Source organism: Macrobrachium rosenbergii, chromosome 27, assembly GCF_040412425.1.
Source record: "Macrobrachium rosenbergii isolate ZJJX-2024 chromosome 27, ASM4041242v1, whole genome shotgun sequence".
Classification (NCBI taxonomy): Eukaryota; Metazoa; Arthropoda; class Malacostraca; order Decapoda; family Palaemonidae; genus Macrobrachium; species Macrobrachium rosenbergii.
The window spans coordinates 17,447,249-17,461,179 of NC_089767.1; the positions used below are offsets into that span (position 1 = coordinate 17,447,249).

A 13,931-nucleotide genomic window follows, 5' to 3' on the forward strand; every position below is an offset into this window, starting at 1 on the left:
GTAACAACTATACAAGGAGACAGATGTTTGCTTGTGAGCGAGGTGTCAATAAGATACAGAGGTCTACAGCTTGCAATATTTTATTTACAAAACTTTCATACAGGTCAGTGGCTCGTGCGGGCCGCAAGGTAGTCCCTACCTCTTAACAGATCGAGGAAGGGATTAAATTCAGGTGTCTGTGTTTCTTCACAGACATACATTTATATACAGAAACATACAAGACATCTGACTGATAGTTATCCAAACATCACTGGAAAGCTGTTGTAATGATATACAGAATGGTACTAATACATGAAAGGTGACAATACGGTGATTATGATGTTTGCATAAAAGACGTGCGAGAGAATTTGTGATTCTCTCGACCGTGTGATTTTCCTCCCGTGTTACTCATCTCGGAAGAAAGTAGTTTTGATCGTAGACCTGCCACGTGGTCACTGCATGCTATTTCACCCAGCATGGAACTGTCAAAAATAACATAAACTTAGAGTATTTTATTAATATTTTTTCCTATTAATTTAATCACAGTATTTATCATAATCATTTATCAAAACAAACATTATAATCAGAATTCTGTAATATATTGAGTAACGTGCATCGCTCTTCCTCCTAATCACACCTCGTATTTCTTTCCATTATTGTCTGTGACTGTCACATGTTAAATACAATAATGTTGCTTTTATCTTCTTGCAGTTTTTGTACATTTATGGATTCGCCTGACCTGCGAAGAGACCTTCTTGAAATTCAGCAGCTGAAGAAGTGGGCCAACCTGGAGGAGATGCCGCCGGACCTTTTGATACTTGGTAAGACAAATGGACTTGGCGTTTCGTTAGAAGACTTCTGTAACAACTTATTAATTCTTAAACGATAGATGGAGAATAAACATACTTTTGAGTTATCTATGATTCATATCAACTTTTTAAAAGGTACATCAGCCGACTGATCCAACGTTTTCATTTCTAACCTCGAAATTTCCCAGCTTTCTGTTTGTTGTCCGTAAAAATGCTAAGTGAGGGAGATCAAAGCTGAGTTTGTTTCACAAACAGACCATGAGGAAATGAAAATTGATTACAAGTCTGACTTCTTTCTCAGAGATGTAGAACAATAGCTTTTTCAAGTCATTATTTCCAGAATGACTTAACATCTCTTATGCCATGTCAGTAGATTTGCTTCCATCGTATCCTGAAATGCAGTGGAAAATAGAACTTAGGCAGAAGACTAATGCGGGGACTTCTGAGGTCATCCTGCGCTTGAAGAGAAATTGAGAGTAAAAAGGTTTCAAAGGTGTAACAGTAGGAAAACCTTGCCGTATGAAATAATTGTTAAGAGGGGTTGGAAAGTAAGAGGGGAAAAAGAGAATAGGAAGGGAGGTACAGTAAAAGGAATGAAAGGTGCTGAAGCTGTGGGCCGAAGGGACGCTTCTAAGAACCGTAAGTGATGCCTACAGTGCATCGCGTGAGGTGCACTGAAGGCATTACCTCCATTCGAGGACAGAGAGTTGTCTCGATCAAATTCGGTGCATAGACTACAAGACCTGGATCAGCCGATATACCATTATGCTGGCATCACACATTGGCGATTCAAGACCGCGACCATCGTCATTTGCTCATTATGACGCGGTTGGTGACCGATCGGCATCAGTCGCGGTCCTCGGGCCTGAAAAAAAATAAATAAATAAATAAAAATCAGCTGATTTGACACAACGATGTCATACGTAATGAACATTTACGACAGCAGTGCCCATGTTCAGATGAGATTACAAACGTGGGTAGTCAAATGTGCCAGTCACTGATGATTCAGGCCACACCCACATTTATACCATTTACACAGGACGGCGACGTCCATGAAGGCATGACGACATGTCCCACTTAGTTACGTCCCATGCCGATAGATGCAAAGGCAGCGTAATGTGTCATGAAAATGTCTTTTCATAATAAGCTTGAAAATGTACAAAAAGAATTTACAGTAGTCTTACTGGAGAACAGTTACAAGAAGAACTTTTTTTCTTTTTATTATTGTGTGAACAATAACAAAAAGGGAAAAAGGGAGCCAAAATACACTACTGCGCATCCCCACCAAAGGACGAGCCAAAATACACTACTGTGTATCCCCACCGCGCACACTGAGGGATTGCCAAGCACATGGCGTAGGTCGTACTGGATGGCGCTTGTCGATGTTGCTAGTTACGTCTGACGTAATCCAATGCCGATGATGTCTCGTCAGTCGTGATGACCTTATGACACAGTTGCGCACTGTGGCATTAAATGGCGACTTTTGACAGTCGTCGGGGCTCGACCATGTAAGTGTCGTGCAGCCTCCCACATTATGCCATCACTTGGCAGACGTCACCAAACTAGGCGAAGCAGTTACGAATCATGCCGATTTGGTCGTACCTAGAGCGTAACCGCGTCGTAATGAGCAAAGTACGATGGTCGCTGTCTTGAATTGCTGAAGTGTGACGCAGGCATTAGACTTTAGCAGACAGATCTTAGTGGTCTAAACTCTAGATTGTGAAACTAATGTCATTTATGATGCTTGAATTGTAGATATCCCCACTGATCATATAATCAAAATACTGAAACATCTTTTTCAGGCTATACTGCCTGGACCCTTTCCTTATATATTCTTAACAGAATGTTACCTGATAAATACAGACACACTATTGACGTTTTGGCGATTTTGTTGGAACTGCATGCAACAGTAGTTCCCCTTTTGGATAAGGTAAGAAATGCAAACATTTTATTTTTTCTTCAAAAAATTCTTGATTCTCCTAATATTCAATAAAGTAGTCTTGTTTCTCGGTACATTTACTAATTGTAGGTTCTGAATATGAGTTCTGTCAGATATTGCAGCAATACCGCATTTTTGTATCATTTAGCCGGCCTGGTCAAAAACTTAATCTATTATCTCTAGATTTAGTTTTCCGTAAAAGATTAAAATGGTAGCAGACATTATTTTATTCTTTTACCGTCTTTGTATTTAAGTTGTTTATAATAATTTTCTCCTATGGCTCATTTTCATTCTAAAATCAATATCTTTTCTATAACTCATATGCTTTCAGATATCCAAGAGGACGAGGGTCCTGGTGTTGCCACAGAGCCGTATGAGACCAAATGGGGGGAAATTCTTTGTATTCAACCGTGGTACACTGGCAGATTTCAATATGGACTGGAGTGAAAGCACATTCTTATACATTTTGCAACACCATCACGACCAGGACTTCAAGTCATTGTTGGAATCTCGCCTCTCTACAGCAAAAGAAATATTGCGAATCTCAAGGGGTCATGCTTGGAAGTCCCTTTCTGCTCAATCAAAAGCATCTCCTATTTTGAATCCTTTCAACGATACGAAAAAGGGAGAAAATCAATCCTCTTTAAACACAGAAGTGTCTTATTTTGACCAGTCGACTACTGGGTCTCCTGTGTCTGACGGCGACATTCTGTCAACCAGATATCCAAGAGTAACTCAGCAAACATTAGTAAAGAAAGCCTCAGAGACTACAACATTTCGTGATTATCTCGTCCCTTCAACAGAGGATTCGGGACTGTGGTTTTGGGACGCCATACTTCCCCTGAACTTGGCTGAAATTCAGGAATGTCAGGAAATGTACGAGAGAGGGTTGTTGGAGCAGCCTCTCTACCAGGGCAGTGCTCTTCTGTGTCTCGACGCGACCCATGCGGGTGAAATTACCAACGGTGACTTTATCTACGATGTTGCTAAACCTCTTATGCAACAGTGTTTTGGAGACAGGCGACGATTACTGCTGTTCCTGAATAGTTTTCGGTTTATACGTAATTCAACTTTTTGATTGAATTTTTGGTCATTTTACCTCTGATAATTCTTAAGACCACTACGAAACTTTCTTTTTACTATTATTAGGTGGAAATTTTAGAATACACTTATCTGCAAGATTAATGATATAACTTGAGATAAAGTTATCAGTTGATTGTGATCTTCAAGATTATAAAGCGGTTTTCTCTGCGATGTAAAGGGTAATTTTTCCCGTTTTTTTCTTATATTATTATTGAGGAAAGGTTATATTCGACTGAGCGTGCGAATAAGCAACTGAACAATAATCGATAAAAAAATCCCTTATGATAAAAAATGCAACTGAAATCTGTTTACATGTATGGAGAACAGTGAGGTGCCAGTTAAAAAATATTCGTTGCTGTTGTCATCTTGAAAACAAAAGTCACCAAGCAATAACAGTGGCTGTAGTAATTTATATTTCATTAATCAGATGTACTAAAATTAGAGATTGGTTAGTTATACGCATTTTTTGTGACTATGTGGTTATTGGCTGTGACATGTAATGTTAGGTTAGAATTATGATGTAATGCATTGCTACGCTAATACAATTCACCTTGTATTTTACTAATATATATATATATATATTTGTATCTATCACTTTATTTTTTCTTTTGTAATAACTAATAAGTTTCTGTATTTCCTGTTCTTTTCTGTAACTTCTCTCAAATGGAAATCATATTCTTTGGAAGATTGAATTCAAGTCAATGAATTCAAGTGGGTTTGTTCCATGTGAATATTAATTTTAGGCTCTGAACATCAATCATCTGTCAGATATTACAGCATTAACGTATCTTGCAGTCATCAGGTATCTTAGTCATCAAGTAACAGCTACGTAAATTCAATCCCTGTCATATTTCACGAGAGTAAAATGTTTATCGATATGTTTTCTTTTCTTTCTTTCCATTCTTACCTTTAAAAAGAGAATCTGAAGTAGAATCCACACTATAGTTTCTATTAAGAATCAAGATCACGATAGCTTTTGAAGAGAGAGAGAGAGAGAGAGAGAGAGAGAGAGAGAGAGAGAGAGAGAGAGAAGAATGTCCGTAAGGGAATTATGTGAGAAAAAAAAAGTGGTGAATGAAGAAAAATAAATAAAGATTCCGACGAAAAGCAAAAGGAAAACCTATTTTGTTTGGGTTTTCCTTCCAAGACCCGAAGTGCCCCAGTACAGTCGTCAGTCCTTTTCATCACCCACCTCCACTTAATTAATATTTTAAACATCTTTGCACTATGGTTCCATTCGCCAAACCTTTGATAATGACTGTATCTCTTTGTAGTTAATTAAATACAGCGTCTTAGTATTTTGATCAACTGACAGACGTCTTAAAGGTCCCCGGTTGTGTGAACAAGAATAAACGAACACACATAATCGCATATGAGTTAATAATTTGAAATTTAGTTTTTTGTGATACTTTTCGCCTTACATGTGATCATATATATTCAATATTTTTCTTTGTAAACACAGGTGTACGAGTGAATAGGCAGCTAAAACTGCTCTATGAAAACAAGCAGGAAAGCATTTATGCTTTCCTGCATGCAGTAGGAAAGTCTGCTTTTAATTTGATTTTGCATCGTGGCAAAATCCCAGTTACGTTCTATTCTGCAGTGCTTGTAGAGGTTCCTTTGAACGTCGCATATCAGAGAGAATCAGAGAAACGCCTTTTTGCCCAATTGAACATTTGTGAGAGATCTGTGGAAAAAAAATAATAATTTGGTGCCCACTGGAACATGTTAAACAATAAGTGTTGCTTGTTAAAGGCTGTTCCTTTAGTGATATTTACAGCCATTTTATTCATCAATGTTTGTTATGATTTTGAGAAAGTATTTTTGACGAATTACGCTACGAAAATTAATGACCGATCTAGTGTTAACCAGACAAGAAACACTGTGGTTATAAAGACATTCGGACGAGCCCGGAAGTACAGACATTGTAAAGCTCTCTTTAGCATCGATAGCCCAGCACCCGAAGGGAAGATTGAATATATTTATTCACGAAAGATTCTTTCCAACGAAACGGTTGGAAGTGCATTTCACAAGAAGGAAGATAGGGACGGAGAGGAAGCATTGAAAGGTATACATCGTACAATCAACGACGCCTTGTGGAAAATTCGAAAGTTCAAATATTCAGAGCCAGAAAAATATTATGGTGAAAACTACAAGCCTCTGGCTGAACTCTTACCTCGCGTTGCTGGATACGATTCATCCTACGAGAATGAATGCGATTCGAAGGAAGAACAAAATTATTCCAGAGACGAAGCTAAACACAAAACTGATGAAGGGACAACATGTGTTAAACAGAGAACCTCTTCCAGGATCGTAGAAGGGATTCTTCCTTTTGTTCCTTGTTCCATCAGAGATTATCAGGACAAACACCAGATCTTCACTTGCTTCCAAAAACGGCTCGACGTCAAAGGCTCTCTCTCCATCCATTTTTTGGGGGACTCTAAGATGCGTTATCTTCTACATCGTTTCTTGGAACAAAATGATGACGTGTTTCATTTCGTCACCGTAGCGAAGGTGAGGTTTCTTACATATTTTATGTTTAAAAGCATTAGGAATAACAAAGATACCGAGCTTTAAGATCTTTTCTCTTCCTCGAGGCATTATAGAACAAATGTCAAGGAAACATTTTACCTAAATAACTCACGTAAGGTCTTTTCATTCTCGAACATTTTTAAATCATGCAGTTTTTTGTTTCCAGAATATAACTCGGCCATGGAGGGAAGCTAAAAGTGACCTAATGACGGCTGACAAGTGGAAAGATGTTGAGGTTGATACTCCAGCCTTGCCACGTCTGCGAATAACTCTTAGGCAAGTATTCCTGTTTTTTTTTTTTTTTATCAGGACTGCGTCTTATATCAAACTGACTAGAACGTTTAATAGCTGAGTGAAATTTTAATACACTGTTATCTGTAATTATTTATCAGCTGAAATTTAAATTGAGTGTTTCACATGCTTCTTTGAGCTGACCTGACGCTATTTGGAAGCATCGCTGCAGTAGTATTAAGTTAAGTTCTTACTTTGCTTGTTAAGAATATCACGAGTGTACTCTGCCTTACTAATACATAACCCACTGACGTATTGCTCTAACCAAGCTGAAGAAAGCAGTTCTTTCTCTCTCTCTCTCTCTCTCTCTCTCTCTCTCTCTCTCTCTCTCTCTCTCTCTCTCTCTCTGTCTGTCTATATATACATACATGCTAAGTTAAATAGTGTGTCCTTCCCTTTTAGACGTTACTGATAGTTGGTTCCTCTTCTACCTTCTGCATATACAGTATGTATATACTGTATATATATATATATATATATATATATATATATATATATATATATATATATATATATATATATATATATATATGTATATCCATTGATGTGTAGGTTAAGTTAGGTTAGGTGTCTGGTTAGGTTAGGTTTTGTTAAGTTAGGTTAGGTTAGGTCAGGCCAGGTGGGAGGTGAACAAATTTGGGAGAGAAGGGGATGGAAATAACCAGCTATGGGGTTGAGGGTCTCATTGTTTGGATACTGGAGGTGGTCATGAATGGAGGTTAATGGATTTGGGGGAGGCCAGGGTTGGGGTTGACAGGAAGTGAAGTGAGCAGATTTGGGAATGAGCATTTTTGGGGTGAGCAGTTTTGGTGTTTTTTTCTCTACTTACCTTCAGTTTCATTGTTGTTTCTTAATTCCAGATGTGAAACATAGTGTTGCTTTTTTTTCGTATTGCAGTTTTCGTACGTTTAAAGATTCTCCAGTCTTTTTAAGAGACCTTCCCGAAATTCTGCAGCTGAAGAAGTGGGCCAGTTGGGAGGAGACACCCCCGGACCTTTTGATCATTGGTATGACAAAACCTCTTACCTTTCCTTTAAAGAATTTCTGTAACAGCTTTTTTATTATAAGTGAATCGCTGCCTAGGAGATTAATTCCTCTGGGCTTCTCATGTTTCATATATACTTTTTAAGTCATATCCACTAGCTAACTGATCCTTGCTTCTAATTACTATTCTATTTGTGTTTATAGAATGCTTAGCCACGTAAAATAAGTCTAATCCTTCGGGCCAGCCCTAGGAGAGCTGTTAATCAGCTCAGTGGTCTGGTAAAACTAAGATATACTTAACTTTAGCCTAATATATATATATATATATATATATATATATATATATACTATATATATATATATATATATATATATATATATATATATATATATATATATATATATATATATATATATATATATATATATATATATATATATATATATAATATATATATAAAATATCGAACAGATGGCTTGTTGACCAAAGGTTTTTATTTATTGTAACATTTATAAGATAGTTTTATGGAAACTATAAAAGTTTTAATGATACTAGCTAAAACTCTTAGCATTTATTATGCAGAATAACCTTTCTGATTCGCTGAAATGTTTGTTAAAGACACGTCGTCCGAAGAACTCAGAATCTCTATTTTTTTTTACTACATTTTATAGATTTTCCAAAACTTGGGCCAATAATACGCTTGCTAGCAATCACAAGAGCTTCATTAATCCCAAATTTTCAAAGTATTCGCTACTTTTTTCAAAAGCTCTTTTTTTTCAGTTTCACTCTTTATGAAAAATTGTCATTAATTAAAATGATAAATTAACACCAAGAATTCATACTATTTCTAAAATTAATGACTTATTGACTCTGAAACTTGGCATCACTTGTATTTCATTTGTCAAAACTTAATGAATCCATGTGTTTTGGATTCACTTTGGTTCAGGAAATCTCGCCTTCTCCTTCCACCTTATCCCCTTAATCTTTGTCCTCTTCATCTTCCCCCTCTTCTTCCTTTCTACAGATTTTAAGTTCAATTGTACACCATTCTTCAGTTTGCCAAGTATGAATTAACTGAATCATATCATTACCTTACGACAGTTGCAATGCAAAGTGAGTTATGCTATCAGTGATTAGCGATTCAGGTCGTTTGTAATGAAACTGATTAGTGCCTTATCCCTATACAGTCCTTTCATTGTTTTTTATAAGCATCTACATCGGCACTCTCTTCATCCACTTTAGCTGAATAACTTAGTTAAGTGGCCAATCAGATCCCTAGATATATTTCGTGAAACAGACAGATTATTACGGTTAACATGTATAATTGTTCTCAGGTTCATCCTATAAATCTCACGACTATTTCTTAATGGACTTAATTGACTTCTGGGCGAGGAGAAACAAATGGGCAAGTTTCGAACACCCGTGGCCCCTGTTCACGAAGCAGCAATTAGGTACCTGGTGTCACTTAGGAGTGGTGATCTGCTTCCAGGGAATAGTGTCTGGTCTACACTAACAGTGTTGGCCATGCCTGGTATTTTATTGCTGATCCGCTGGTATAGTGGTTCGTGTCGTGGCATGGCATTCAGATGTCGCGGGTCCGCGTCTCTCTTAGGGAGATGAACATCACTGGCTTTGTATCATGATCAGCTATTGCTGCAGTGTGGGGTCTGCGGTGGGAGATTGAAACCAACATTCTTTGGAAGCCTGAATTTCAGGTCAGTGGCCCCTGCGTGCTTGTTCCATGTGAATAGGTTTCATCTACTGAAATAATAATAATAATAATAATAATAATAATAATAATAATAATAATAATAATAATAATACTTCTGGAAAATACCTAAATCATCTACCGTAGTCTTTTTTCTGTAATGGCTCTCTATACATCCTCGGCCATATCATAAATTAATCTTTCTACTTCTTCTCACTTCCTATAATCAGTTTGTGAACTTGAGGGAAGAGCAGAAGGAATAATTTTCCTTTTTAATGTGCTGTTTGATGCTCTTCAGTATTTGACAGCTTTTTATTATAAACCTCGAATTTTCACAGTTCCTTTTATTCGTAAGAACTTTAAATAAGGGACATCACAACTGAGTCCAGTGGTGTCGTGAGGGGGCGGGGGCCGGCTGGGGGGGACATAAGTCCCTGGGCGCAGCATTGAGGGGGCGCCAAATTGAAGTTGGGAAGACATCTATTTTGGGGGCAATGGGGTGATGAAACCAGTAACTTAGAATCTTTAAGTTTTTATGAGTTTTCAGTACATATTTTATATTTAATGAAGCTTTGCTTCCATTAATGTTCATTATATATAAATGTAATCATTATGTGTTAATTACTATACTATCAAATTTTATTACGTACTTATAAAATAAGTGTTTCAGTGACTGTGAGTCAGTGCAAAGATATTGGATAGTTACCCCCATCAATCTAGTGTTTCGCGTTCTTTCGTGAGCATTTTTTGTGCATAACGAACTGCAGAAAATGAGATGCAACGTCTGCTAAAAGGTACTATTGACAGAATGCATAATGAAATGGGCGAACGGTTCATCAGATTGCATAATTTGGATTCTAAGTTTGGCTTTCTTTTGGATATTAAGGAGTTGCTATCTACAGCAAATGAAGCATACATCAAAGAAAGGTGCATTAATGTGGCAAGTTTCCATGACACTGACTTAGGTGGCTTGGAAGTGTTCAGCGAAATTGTAGATTGCAGAATGCTGCTTAAAACACGAGATGATGTTCTGATCACTAACCCACAGGAATTACCTTGTTTCATTGTACAATATGGGGATGAACGTGTTTTCTCAAACCTTCGAGTTGCCCTTCAGATAATGCCGACCATTACAGTATCAATTGCTAGTTGTGAGCGATCATTTAGTAAATTGAAACTTATCTTGTCGCATCTGCGAACATCTATTTGGGGGGAGAGATTGTCAGCTTTAACTCTACTAAGTGTAAAGCAAGAGATCGCAAACAAAATAAACTTTGATGACGTGATAGACAAATTTGGGGCTGTAACACATTGCAACGTGCATCAATACTAAATGTCCTACAATGCATTGTCAATCCTTTTCTTTGTTTAGGTTTTCTGTTATCAATATCTGTCTAATTATTTTTACATTCTAATACTTTTATACCGTTTTTTTTTCTTTGCATATGGTTTATCCTAAGCATCCATCACTTTAATCTTTTTGTTTTCATTATTTTGACGCATGTTAAACATTCTTTAAAGAAAAGTAAGGTTTATAGTTAGTGAACTAATTCATCTTTGCCCTTATCAGTTTTCTTTTCAGGCATTATAACTATTCAGTATTTACCACAAAATCTATTTTTTTCTAGTAGCCTATTAACTTCTATGCTGGCAACAAATTGTACATTTTCATGATTTTCTTAGCCCCCTGTATTCCATAATGTTTAACTTCTTTTTTAGTCAAATTTATTTAATTTGCCATTTGTCCATGGTTATTAAGAGTTACTGGTTATTGTGATGCTTTACTATAATCTACATTTTAGTTATCAACATTTTGCAATCTATTTATGAGGGCTAATGATTAATTGATTACAGTATATCTATTAGATGTAAAATAAACTATTTCAGTTTCCAAATTCGGTTTATGTTCTATCATTCCAGAATATTATTATTATGCAAATTAGAATGTTTTGTTTTCAACACAATATATCTAAAATAATGAAGGCAGACATTTCCTGCCAAGATTAGCACACTCAAATGAAAATAGTCCTCCCTCCCGCACCCCCACCTTTTGGGGGCGCCATAAAAGACTTTGCCCCGGGGCGCCAGCAACCCTCACGATGCCACTGACTGAGTCTACTTCATAAAGTCATCATCGAGCACATGAAAATTGATCTTAGATATATAAAACGACAACCATTTGAATCAGTTTATCTCCATAATACCTAACAACTGATAGACTAAGTAGCCAGATTTGTTACAATCGAAAGCTGAAATGAAAGGGTTCGTAATCAGCGGACTTTGTTTAGATTAAATCTAGCATACTATCAGACTTTTCTAAACAGTTTTTTCGAGTGATCTACATTCCAGACAGAGCAATTGATGTCATGTGCAACTTTCAAATTTTAGGAATACAAATGGACCTTAATATGTTAGGACATTTAAACTTTTTTCCTCAGACTACACTGCCTGGGCCCTTGAACTGTACAACATTTTCGGAATGTTTCCACCGAGACATACCGTAGACGTTCTGGCGATTTTGCTGGAGTTGCATGCAAAAGTGGTTCCTCTCTTGGACAAGGTAAGAAGAATCTGAAGATCTGAACGAATATATTTTTTCTATTTTCTGATTCTTTAGATAAGTTTTTTTTAAAGACTTGATTAAATTATGAATGACAGGCAACATATACTGGTTTCTGTGATGTTTTACAACATTAAACATATTTTTCTACAAAGTGCAAGTTGAAAATATTTTAATGGTGTTGTATTGTACTGTATAAAAAAATAAAATTTGTAAATATTACTACATTACTATAACTACAACAGTACTACTACTAAATTAGTATTATTATTATTTGGACTCACTAAGACTACTGTTTTTGATAATATTGAAAAAAAATTTTTCAATTCAAGTGACATTTTGACTCTCTGGTCAGTCATTTTCAAATTGTTTTAGAAGGTGATGGAATACATGTAGAAAAATACAGGAATAAATAGGACACAAATTAATGAATAAACCTGGTCGCCAAAATCTATGGTATTGCTGCATGGGTGTTTGGTTTCTTAACTTAAGAACTGGTATTAGCTTCACAGTAAAGTCCGGGAATCTTCATATGAGGACACATTTCCTACCATGGTGCTTGAATTAAAACTGAAACTAGGCTGAGCAATCCATCATCAAAAGGCTCCCTTCCTCATATCTTACATTTCCCTCTTTTCCAAAATCTAATAACTTATTGACGATCACAAGGAACACTTTTGTTAACATTTTCGTAAAACTCTATGCATGCTAAATGAAAGGACCGGAAACGTAACCTCCTTTTGGTGGGAGTTGTGATGAATAAAATGATTGAAAGGAACCTAAAACAATAAGACAAAATCATGGTTATTAAAAAGGCATTGATTAGTAGGTATGGCAAGGTTTCAGAAGAGGAATTTCTTGCATGGAAGGTACATGATTGATGCAAGAATATGACAACGTCAGATAGCACTACGCTGAAGGATAATAATAGGAAAATGGAGCGTCAAAGTGTGTAAAGTATGAATAACTTATGTTTTCTAATCCTCTACATATATAACAATGTTCTTTCCTAACTCATTTTCTTTTCCTAATCCGCATCCTTTTCACAACCCATATCCTTTCAGATATCCAAGAGGACGAGGGTGCTGGTGTTGTTACAAAGTCGACAGAGACCAAATTCAGAAAATCTCTTTCCCAGTAGTCGTGGTTCAACGGCAGATTTCAATATGGACTGGAGTGAAAGCACATTCTTGTATATTTTGCAACACTATAACGACCAGGAATTTAAGTCACTGTTGGAATCTCGCCTGGCTAAGGCAAAGGAATTACTGAGAATCTCGGACGATCAAGTTAAAAGTTTTGCCTTGAAGTCCCTTTATACTCGCGAGGAAACATCTGCCGACACTGAATCTTCCTTCTATTCAAAAGTGTCATATTCAGCCCAATCGACTACTGGGTCTCCAGTGTCTGAGGTCGATAGGTTTTCGACCAGACATCTGGGACTAACTCAACAAACGTTGCTGAAAAAAGCCTCAGAGACAACAGCATTTCGTGATTATCTCATCCCCTCGACAGAGGATTCGGGGTTGTGGTTCTGGGACGCCCTGCTTCCCCTGAACTTGGCTGAACTTCAGGAATGTCAGGAAATGTTCGAGAGAGGATTAACTGAGGAACCTCTCTACCAGAGTACTGTTCTGCGGTGTCTTGACCGAACACATGCAGGTGACGTCACCCACAGTGATTTAATAACAATGATACTTAACCTCTTATGCAATACTGTTTTAGGGACAAGTGACGATTACTGTTGTTCATGAATAGTCTTTGGTTTATTATCTATTTCTCGTTGTGCCTGATAATCGCTACAGTTAGGCTTATTTACGAGTATTACTATCCATTTCAGGGACCGCGAGTCATCGCTTTTCTCATATCTTTCAAACTAATTATTTGATCGAAATGTTACTTTGACACAGTTTACAAGACACCTCCCGCTAATTTTTGGCAATATAGTGCATTGTCAGATGGTGTTAGTTAAGGTGTTTTCTCTTGACTTTTAAAGGCAAAGTCGCATGAGTCAGCGGGACTCACCTACAGTATCGAACGTCCGC

At 36.9% G+C, this 13,931-nt stretch overlaps 1 pseudogene; it reads left to right on the top strand.

Moving 5' to 3' along the window:
• Window positions 1–278: 278 nt before the first annotated feature.
• On the top strand, window positions 279–3,770 carry LOC136853292 (uncharacterized; annotated as a pseudogene).
• Window positions 3,771–13,931: the final 10,161 nt, after the last annotated feature.